The sequence below is a fragment of the Notolabrus celidotus genome, chromosome 14 (genome assembly GCF_009762535.1).
Source record: "Notolabrus celidotus isolate fNotCel1 chromosome 14, fNotCel1.pri, whole genome shotgun sequence".
Classification (NCBI taxonomy): domain Eukaryota; kingdom Metazoa; phylum Chordata; class Actinopteri; order Labriformes; family Labridae; genus Notolabrus; species Notolabrus celidotus.
In genome coordinates, this window is record NC_048285.1 from 6,003,772 (window position 1) to 6,012,823 (window position 9,052).

Sequence of the window (9,052 nt, forward strand, 5' to 3'; positions counted from 1 at the left end):
CTCTCTGTTCATTACGTCTCCCTCTCTCCCTCTCTCTCCCCCTCTCCTGCTGTCTTCCCTGCATTCCTTGGCAGGTCCCGGCCTGCTGTGCAGCAAAGTGGAGAATTCCAGCAGGTTGCTCTCATCTCACTGTCAGTCCCTTTTCTTGCTCTGGCAGCTTTATACGACTAACTTTCGTTCTGTAACAAGCACTGAAGTACACTTTCTTCCATTACACAAAGTGAGTACTGAACATCTTCTTTCATTAGAGAAGAGACCGAGCGGCTCTAAGATGACATTTGTGATCACACGAGCTACAGCAGCAGGCAGATTGTGAAAGCCAGCTTGTGCACACTCACACGTAAAAACTCACATCTACGGACTCCCTTTCATCCTACTCTTTGAGAGGATGTTACACAAGCCTTTCACTGTAATGAGGGGTGATTACTCTAAAACCAGAACAGCAGGAAGTGTGAATGAGGGCGCAAGAGAGAGAGAGTACAGGGGGAGAGATAGAAAGGTGAAATAGAAAATACTGAGGATAATAAACGCAATAAAGGATGACACACTCACACACAAATACAAACCAAACAAACACACACACACACACACACACACACAGGTGTTCCAGTCCAAAAAGACACTGACAGAAGAAGATACAATTCAGGCTGCAAAAGTGGGTCTCTACAAAAACATGTTGGTGTTTCAAATGAATGTTTCATTCTAACAAAAGCATAGAAACATTTTCTCTAATGCTCCTCCTCTGTCCGCTCTCTTTGCAGTTAGATAAAGCTACCTCTCAGAGCTACGGGTACATTAAGCTGCTCCAACACAGCAGGCAATCAGTGAGAGCAAAACCCTCAAAGGAGGAGGACACACTCATCAGGAGTAAATCAGCTGGTTGAGGGCTGCTGACACAATGAACACAAACACATGAACATCAATGTTTTCTGTCTTGTTCTTAATCTTCCCTCCTGAACTTGTACTCTCTGTGCTACACTGAACATCCAGACTTAGCACTAATCAGAGAAGCAGTCAAATCAATTCATGGACAAGCTGCATCCTACAGTGTTGAAATGAATATGCAAAGAAGCTGTAGTTCCTAGAGTGTCCACTTGAGGCTGGCTCCAAAAACAAAGGCGTCCTCGGCAGGTCTCATGTTTAAATGCTAATTTTTACAGTAAATGAAACATGTTGACAGTCTGATTCAAAAAAACGTTTTTGGAAAGTACCGCAAAATCCAGAATATAAGTCTCACAGGTGTACAAGACACGGCCTGTTTTGGGAGTCCCCAGAGGGAGAAAGATTTCGATGTGCAGTTTCTATTCAGCTGTGTACCATCTGTTTTTATCATCCTGCAAGGGACTGTTCAGTAGCACTGACAGATGGATTCAGCGCCTGCAACAAATTCTCAGAGACTCCTGCCATCCTTCTCCACTGGTCACTTGTTGTCTTGAGGACTCCACATGGTTTATTTACTTAATAGTTTACCATTGTTTTCTTTAAAAGTAGGATTATGACCCATAGACTGTATAAATAATGGATGTAGTATCTGTGACGCCAACCATCTGTTTCTGAAGCGCTGTTTTGAGGCCAGTCAGCGGCGGCGGTGGCCATATTGGAAATGCTGTTGATCGATTGTGAAGTAAAGAGGCGGGCTTTGAACCTCCTCGCTGACAGCTACAGTGTTCCCGCCTGTCAATCAAGTCAGCTGTGCCTCTCATTGGAAGACTCGTAGTCTCAATATCTTTGAAATTGCTGGTTATGAAAAATTTCACCCCCCCGTACAGTGTGTGCTGATCAAGAAATGAGCTATCCAGACTACACTCATCTTTTGTACCAGGCTGTAAACATGTTTATTTCTGCTATAAAGATCGTCTCTTTGAATTGGTGTGTATGTGGTTACCGGCACTTCCGGAGCCAGCCTGCAGCGGGTCCTTGATGAACTGCAGCTCATTTATTTATTCATACACACTCTATAGGGAGTTATTGTCTTATAATGCATCCAATATGATTGATTTAGAGCTAAGAGTTCTTCATAAATCTGCATTAGAGGCATGACTGAGTTAACAGATAGGTGGGGACATCATAGCTGATTGCCAGGAGGCTAAACGCCCGCCTCAGCTCCTCCTCTTTGCCTCTTTAGGACTAAAAGTTAGGTTGACTCAGCATTTCCAACATGGCACTGCCATCACTGGCCTTCAGAACTTCTCTTCAGAAACCAGTGGATGACATCACTGAGACTACGCCCCGGGTTTTATACAGTGTATGGTCATGGCCAAGCCCAGACTGTACTGACACAACGACAGGACCAGGACTCTGGTTGAAGCTCACTGCTGTTGACCAGTTCAAGACTGACACCAAGTCTCACTTGCCCTCAACCTACCCTCCAAATTAAACCACATTAGCTCCATCCTTCAATATTACATGTTGACTACAGTAAGCAGTCAATCTGGAGACATCCTTAAAGTGATCTTGAAACAGGCCAAGTGTGCAGCAATTTTATTCATTAGCTTTAAGTTTTATTTTTGCCTTTATTAATATGACGGCTGTAGAGAGACAGGAAAGGTGGGGAGTAGAGAGTGGGGGAAGACATACAGCAAATGTTCGCAACCTCTGCGACGAGGACTATAGCCTCTGTATGTGGTGCGCTTAGACCACTAAGCCACCAGCACCCTGAAAGTATGTAACTTTTAAGAAACTGTACCCCATCAAAGTGTTGACCGAACGTTCTCACATGCTGCTGACTCAGTGTGGTTGTTTTATATCAGCATTTCTTACCTGATAAGAACTGTTTCATTGGAAACCCAACATGCAGGAGTCGAGCCAAACCAACGAAAACCTATCAGTGACAGACTGTGCAGCATGTTTAGTTTAACCATGGTGAAATATTCCATTACACCATGATGTTTTCATGTGCTTTCTTGTGATACCTTCAGTGTCCCCTCCATGAACGCTTCACCAAGGTAATACACTCCAAACACACTGCTGTGTGTGAAGTAAGTCTGGTATTAAGCCACACACATCTTTGCTCTAACCTTTACCTCGCTATGTCACCAAGCCTAGAAACACACTTTCTCTTTCCTCTATCAGCTCATCTACGGCATGTTCAGGTTACTCAATCTGAAAGCCTTCAACGGAAAATGACATCACATTATAGTAGAGTTCAAAAAAAGCTACAGGACACGGACGTCATTGCGGCTGCTTACCTTTTCTTTCTGGATTTGTTTCTCATGGCACAGTTATTTAGAATTCTGCTGTCATTGGTGCCCAGATTCTTGGAGAGGCCTGCTTTGGGACTAAATTTGGCTTGGAGTAAATAGCTGCATTGTTGGCTGATGTCTGTGGAGTGACGTCAGTTAGTCTTATCAGTGTTCTGTAACTTCACCTCAGAGAGGGTCCTGAGGGCAGACCCCACCCAGAGCAGGGCAGCCAGGATCACTGCCGGATAGAAAAAACACTGTGCTAAACCAAAGCAATACTTGACACCTCTCCTCATCTATCACATGCTGCTCTCAGATCTCTCCGCCAAAGTTGGAGACTATGGGGGCCGGGACAGAGGGGAATGCAGTATGATGTTTTATTCTAACTGGTTATGAAACAGACGGAAATACTGATGAATCACTACGAAAACAAACTAGAACATTAAGAATTGATGATTTGTCATTTGAAAGCCTGTAGCTGCAACAGATTCACAGTCATCTGTTTGACTGTTAACAGGAAGCAGGATGAGATTTATCATCAGAGAAAAACACCTATGCATGCACGAACAGGACAAGAGACGAAGAAGAGAGAGGTGGGCTAACGCTTTGTACACAGAGGTTGCCAAAATCAACACGTAACTAAAGTTCCTTACAGGAGCTTCAATCAAAAGCTTGAGCGCAAAGGTTTGACTTTTTTGTGACGTAGTGATGAAGTGAGTAAGTAGAAAGGAAATCAATTCAGAGGGCCTCATTATGTCTTAATAAAAATATCAATATTTGAATATATATTTCTAACTTTCTTTTCATGATTCTTTAATCATTACTTTGAATATACATTTATTACCATTATTTCGAAAATTACTTTCATTATTTATTAACATTATTACTTGCATTGTTTTCTTATTTGTATTACTATTATTAACCTTAATTGAATTATCATTGTTATATTTATTGATTTATTCAGCTATTTACCTGTTCATTTATTAGAAGTACATCTACAAAATTATTTCATTTATTATTATCTTTTTTATTACTTGTATTTGTATTTGTATGTATGTATGTATGTACATATGTACAGTATATATATATATATTCATTATTTCAATGAATGTATGTATATAGCTAGTATTATTTTATTATTATACATATTCTATTATATTTATTTATTTTATGTATTTCTGTATTTATTTCTGTATTTATTTATTTTCTATATATCTACATATGACTATGTTTAAAACATAAAAAGATGTTTGAATATTGGACCTGTATTGTAAAGTTTGTGGTTTGCCAATAAAAACAAACCTTGAGTTAAAAAAATAAATCAATATTTGGCCCCAAGTAGCAACAATTGTATTGCACGAGTCAGGACAACAATATGACAATGATACATCGCCATAACATAATGTTCTTTTACCCTGCATGAAGCTGGGGCAATGTCTCCATCCTGACACTGAGTGATGTTAACTCATGTTTGAAGGATTAATCCTATAACTGAAAACCTGTCAAAGCTGTGATAGTGTTACTCAGTGATCTCTCAGTGTGCTGATAAAGGGAAGAGCCTCCTCTGCAGAACTGTTCCAGTAAAATACCTCATAGTTTAAAAGCACCTCTCACAATCTTTAAAGCCATGATGCTCAACACACGAGGACACCCGTGTACTCACACACACCTGATGCTTACGTCCTCCTGACATCACAACCTGTGACCCACTGACTCTCCGTTGACACAGATTGAGCTCAGATTGAACTGAGATTTCTTGTGAATGAAGAGCAGAGAGGCCCTTTGAGGTAAACTCAGCCTGAGGATGTGAAAGAGCTGCTGCTGCTCTCTGAACGCACACATGTGAAACAAAAAAAAAGGGTCACAACTTCCAAACAGAGGGGTATGGAAAAAGTACAGTCCTGCTCCTTCACTGACGGAGAGGATGTCTGCGTTAGGCGACGTGTTGAAACATGATCCACAAGGCTCTTTTTAAAAGGAACTTCCCTGTCAAGTCAACCATTATTCAACAAATACTTTAAACACACTCATTTAAGGCCTCTGAAGTTCCTCGATATTACATTTTCAAACAGGTCTGAAATTTAGAGTTAAATAACCTGTTGGGACAAATACTTTGCCAAATGATTCATGAATGAGCTCAAGTTCCACTACATCAGAAGGATGACTTCACTAAAGCTAGCAGCTTCACTCAAAATGTACTTTTCCCATGCTGACACTTAAAACCAACAGATGAATACGCACCTCAGAAAAGCTGACTAAATCAAAAGCGTCCCAAAGTTTCACATCCTCTGTAGCTGAAACCGGCAGCAGTCATCGTGACACCGCTTACTGTTTTAATGAGGTTGTTCCAGTTATCCCTGGGACTTTTGGTTTCATAGATCAGTCAAATGAGAACTGGAGTTCAGGTCATTAAAGATCAACAGGATCCATGTCAGAATAACAGCTGAAATCATCACAATTAAAAATAATATCATCTTGTCTCAGGGAAGAAGTTTGCCTCATAAAATATACAGTGTAGTCCAAGTTAAGCTGTGAGGACCGAGCTAAAGGGGCTTCTGTCAATACACGCACATATCAGGCTCCCCTATAGGTCGAGGTACCGTGTGTAATCTCTCTGGAATGCTACATTCTGTTCACATATGGAAGAGCACAGAGAAAACGACTTTGCTGCAGTCTTTGCAGCAGGTGAAGTCAAAACTCAATGTTTGAATCCTTGATAAATTCACAGATCCGCTGATCAATCTGGTTCAACACACAGAGGAACATTTGGCATTCCTAAAACTGAAACTCAGCTGTAGTCGCCACCACATTCATGTAAAGCTACTTAAAGCTCCAGTGGGTAGTTTTTACCCGGTTATGAAATAGCCTGAAAGTCATACTGATATCTCTTTATGAGCTACAGAAGCAAATGAGACTAGCAGCAGCGTATGATTATTTCCATATTGTTATCGTTAATGCCTGAAACAGCTGCAGCCAGGGTGATACCAGACATGACAACTACAGCAGCCTGCAAACAGCCTGAAACAGACTGGTTTTAACATTTCAATGATACCAAGAAATCTTCATGTGTGATACATTTAATTGTGGAAGAAATTAGACTCTTGATGTACTTTGTCTACAGGGGGCGCCAACTTCAACATAATCCAAAAGCTCCTCACATGAGCTTTAAGTACACTTTGTTTTAGGCTATAACCAGAACTGTGTCCAGAGATTGGTCATCCCAGGTGCGACCCTAAAATCCTAACCTGTGATTATCCATTTACTTTTTCAGAGACTTGAAAAAAACAGCTGTTTGGACTCGCCATGCGTCTGTGGAACCGCCTCCCCTCCTCAATCAGAGTCGCCCCCTTAAGACTCGCCTCAAAACTCACTTTTATATTTTATCATTTGAGTCCTTTAACTCTGAATAGATTTAAATTCCCAAAGCTGTGTTTTCCTTTTTGTTTTGTTTGTCTCTGTTTCTTACTACTTGTTTTTGGTTTCACGTTGTGTTTTTAAACATGCTTTATAAATAAATTTCACTTGACTTGACGCCTGGCAGTAGTTTTCTTTGCAATCAAATATAGCACACACTTTCTTTTGTTGTTATAGTATATTATGGAGGAATACTTTGCACACTTATTTTATATCAAAAGGTGTACAGGAGAGGAATCAGTCAATCAAAATAATGCATGCAATCCTGCAAGTTCTCCAAATCTAATTGTTTTTTAAAACATCTTACAATCCACATGTTTCCAAAAGGTTTCACTTGCAATTTTTAATTTATTTATGTTTCCACTCTGTTGTTTAAAGTCTAAAAAATATACACAGGGATATAATGTGTGTGGTGCTAATTAAAGTAGATGTAAGTAGAGCCAGCAATGATAGCTTTATTTGGCTGCTTGTGTGTGAACACATGATTCATGCGTCCCCTGCATGAGTCAGTGCTACGCATGAGCCTCCCTATCCCATAAAGCCTGGACACGTCTCTGGCTACAACCTAACTGTGATAAAAATAAAAAAAAAACACACCAGATATTTTTAAAATGATGACAGATTGATTCTTCTGCTTGTTAAATGTCAGAATAAGGTGTCTAAGCTGTAGACAGAAGAAGTTTTAATAATGTTCCAGGCAGGGGTTTGATTTGTTAGAATTAAACAGAGCAATGCGACATTAAATGGACAGAGAGGTGGACTGAGTTTGGTGACGTCCTCACTCAACAGGTGAGAAACGAGGCTGAAATCAATCACAGAAGAAGAAGAAGAAGAAGAAGGAGAAGGAGGAGAGACTTACCTTGAGTTTCTCTCCGGTGTGAGGTCGCTGAAGAATGAACCGGCTGAGCAGCTGAAAGTTAATACATGTCTTCACCACCGGGGAGTTTCACATGCAAAAAAAAAAAAAGAGAAAAGTGTAGGCTACGTGATATAAAAAAAACCACGACTCCAGCTGACTCCCCACGCTGTCCTGAGTCCTCGCAGGTGGACAGGAGCGCGTCTGGCTTCCTGTTTGTTTCAGAAGGTGAACCACAGACGCTGCTTCTTCCTCCGCCAGCTCTCACTCCGCCACTGACGTCAAGTGAGAGAAAGTAACACCAAAACAAGACTTCTGCTCAGTGTTTTCAAAATAAAACATCTCACACAGAACACACCCCTGAATGAGAGTAAGGCTGCAACGATTTGATAAAAAGGAAAACCTGTTTATGAGTTGATTCATTGTTTGGAACTTTGTTTGCATTGTGAAAGGGAATTGGGGCAGAAAGATGTAAAAAAAAAAATGACACCCTTAGATAACATTTTACAGGAGTTATGCTCCACTTAGTGCTTTGGTTGAAATAAATCCAAAAAAAGATTTTAAAAAAATGGGATCAACTGAGGTTTACAAATCCTCCCTAAAGACTCACCTCTTCTCCCTGGCTTTTAATCAAGGTTGAGTGGAAATCTGGCATAATTTTAATTACATTTTAAGTGATCTTATTTTATTATATAATTGCACTGTATTTGTATATCTTAGTATTGTATCTTTGACCTTGTTTGGGTTATTTTTGTCTTTTGTGCTGTTTTGATCTGTACAGCACTTTGGTAAACTCCAGTTGTTTTAAACGTGCTCTATAAATAAAGTTTGACTTGAGTTGAGTTGATAACATAGAAAGTGATATTAATAGGCCTTTTACAACTACAGATGAACCCTAAACAGACAAATACTTAACACTTCACATAGCACTTCAACACCTGATGTAGTCATCTAGAACAGGGGTTCCCAAAGTGTGGGTAGGGACACAAATGGGGGGGTCTTGAAATGTCTTCCTGAATGTTTTTTTTTAGTTATCTAAAAATAGTCAATTTTACCCATTATAGTAAAAAACACCGCCAAAAGTAGCAGCTAAACTTGAAGTAAAACCTTGAAGTAAAACCTTGAAAATGTAATGAGTTTCTGACTTTCTGTGTTGCCAGATGACTCCTAAGTTTAGAGTTAGTGAACAGTTAATTATCAAAAGCATCAGTAGTAGGTTAATTCATAACGGCACAGGAAACACAGACACATGCTCATGTAGGGGGGCTAATTTTCTGCAGACTGGCTAAATGAACGAGTCTTTGGCTCCAGTTTTTTAAGGGTCGTGGGCTGAAACGTTTGGGAACCGCTGATCTAGAATACAACAAATTCAAAGTTGTTGTATGTGAATTAGAAAACGTCTCACAGAAATGTGATTTAATTGAGACTTAAATTTTAAAACATCATCAGTGAGTATTATGGAAGCCCAAGGAGGACATGTATACGTTTTATTTACTCTGTTTTCCATCAATAAGTTAATATCAGTTGTTTTCTCTGGAGCTCAAAGTAGCATTATAAGATCATAACTCAAATATCCAGAGTTGCAGAAACACAAAGCAAG

General features: G+C 39.9%; 1 protein-coding gene across 1 annotated transcript in view; it reads right to left on the reverse strand.

Moving 5' to 3' along the window:
- pik3cb (phosphatidylinositol-4,5-bisphosphate 3-kinase, catalytic subunit beta) overlaps positions 1-7,727 on the reverse strand; it is a 79,242-nt gene extending 71,515 nt beyond the window's left edge. The window contains exon 1 of the mRNA XM_034700684.1: positions 7,456-7,727. The gene's annotated coding sequence lies outside the window, so the exon portion shown is untranslated. The remainder of the gene's footprint in view (positions 1-7,455) is intronic.
- Positions 7,728-9,052: the final 1,325 nt, after the last annotated feature.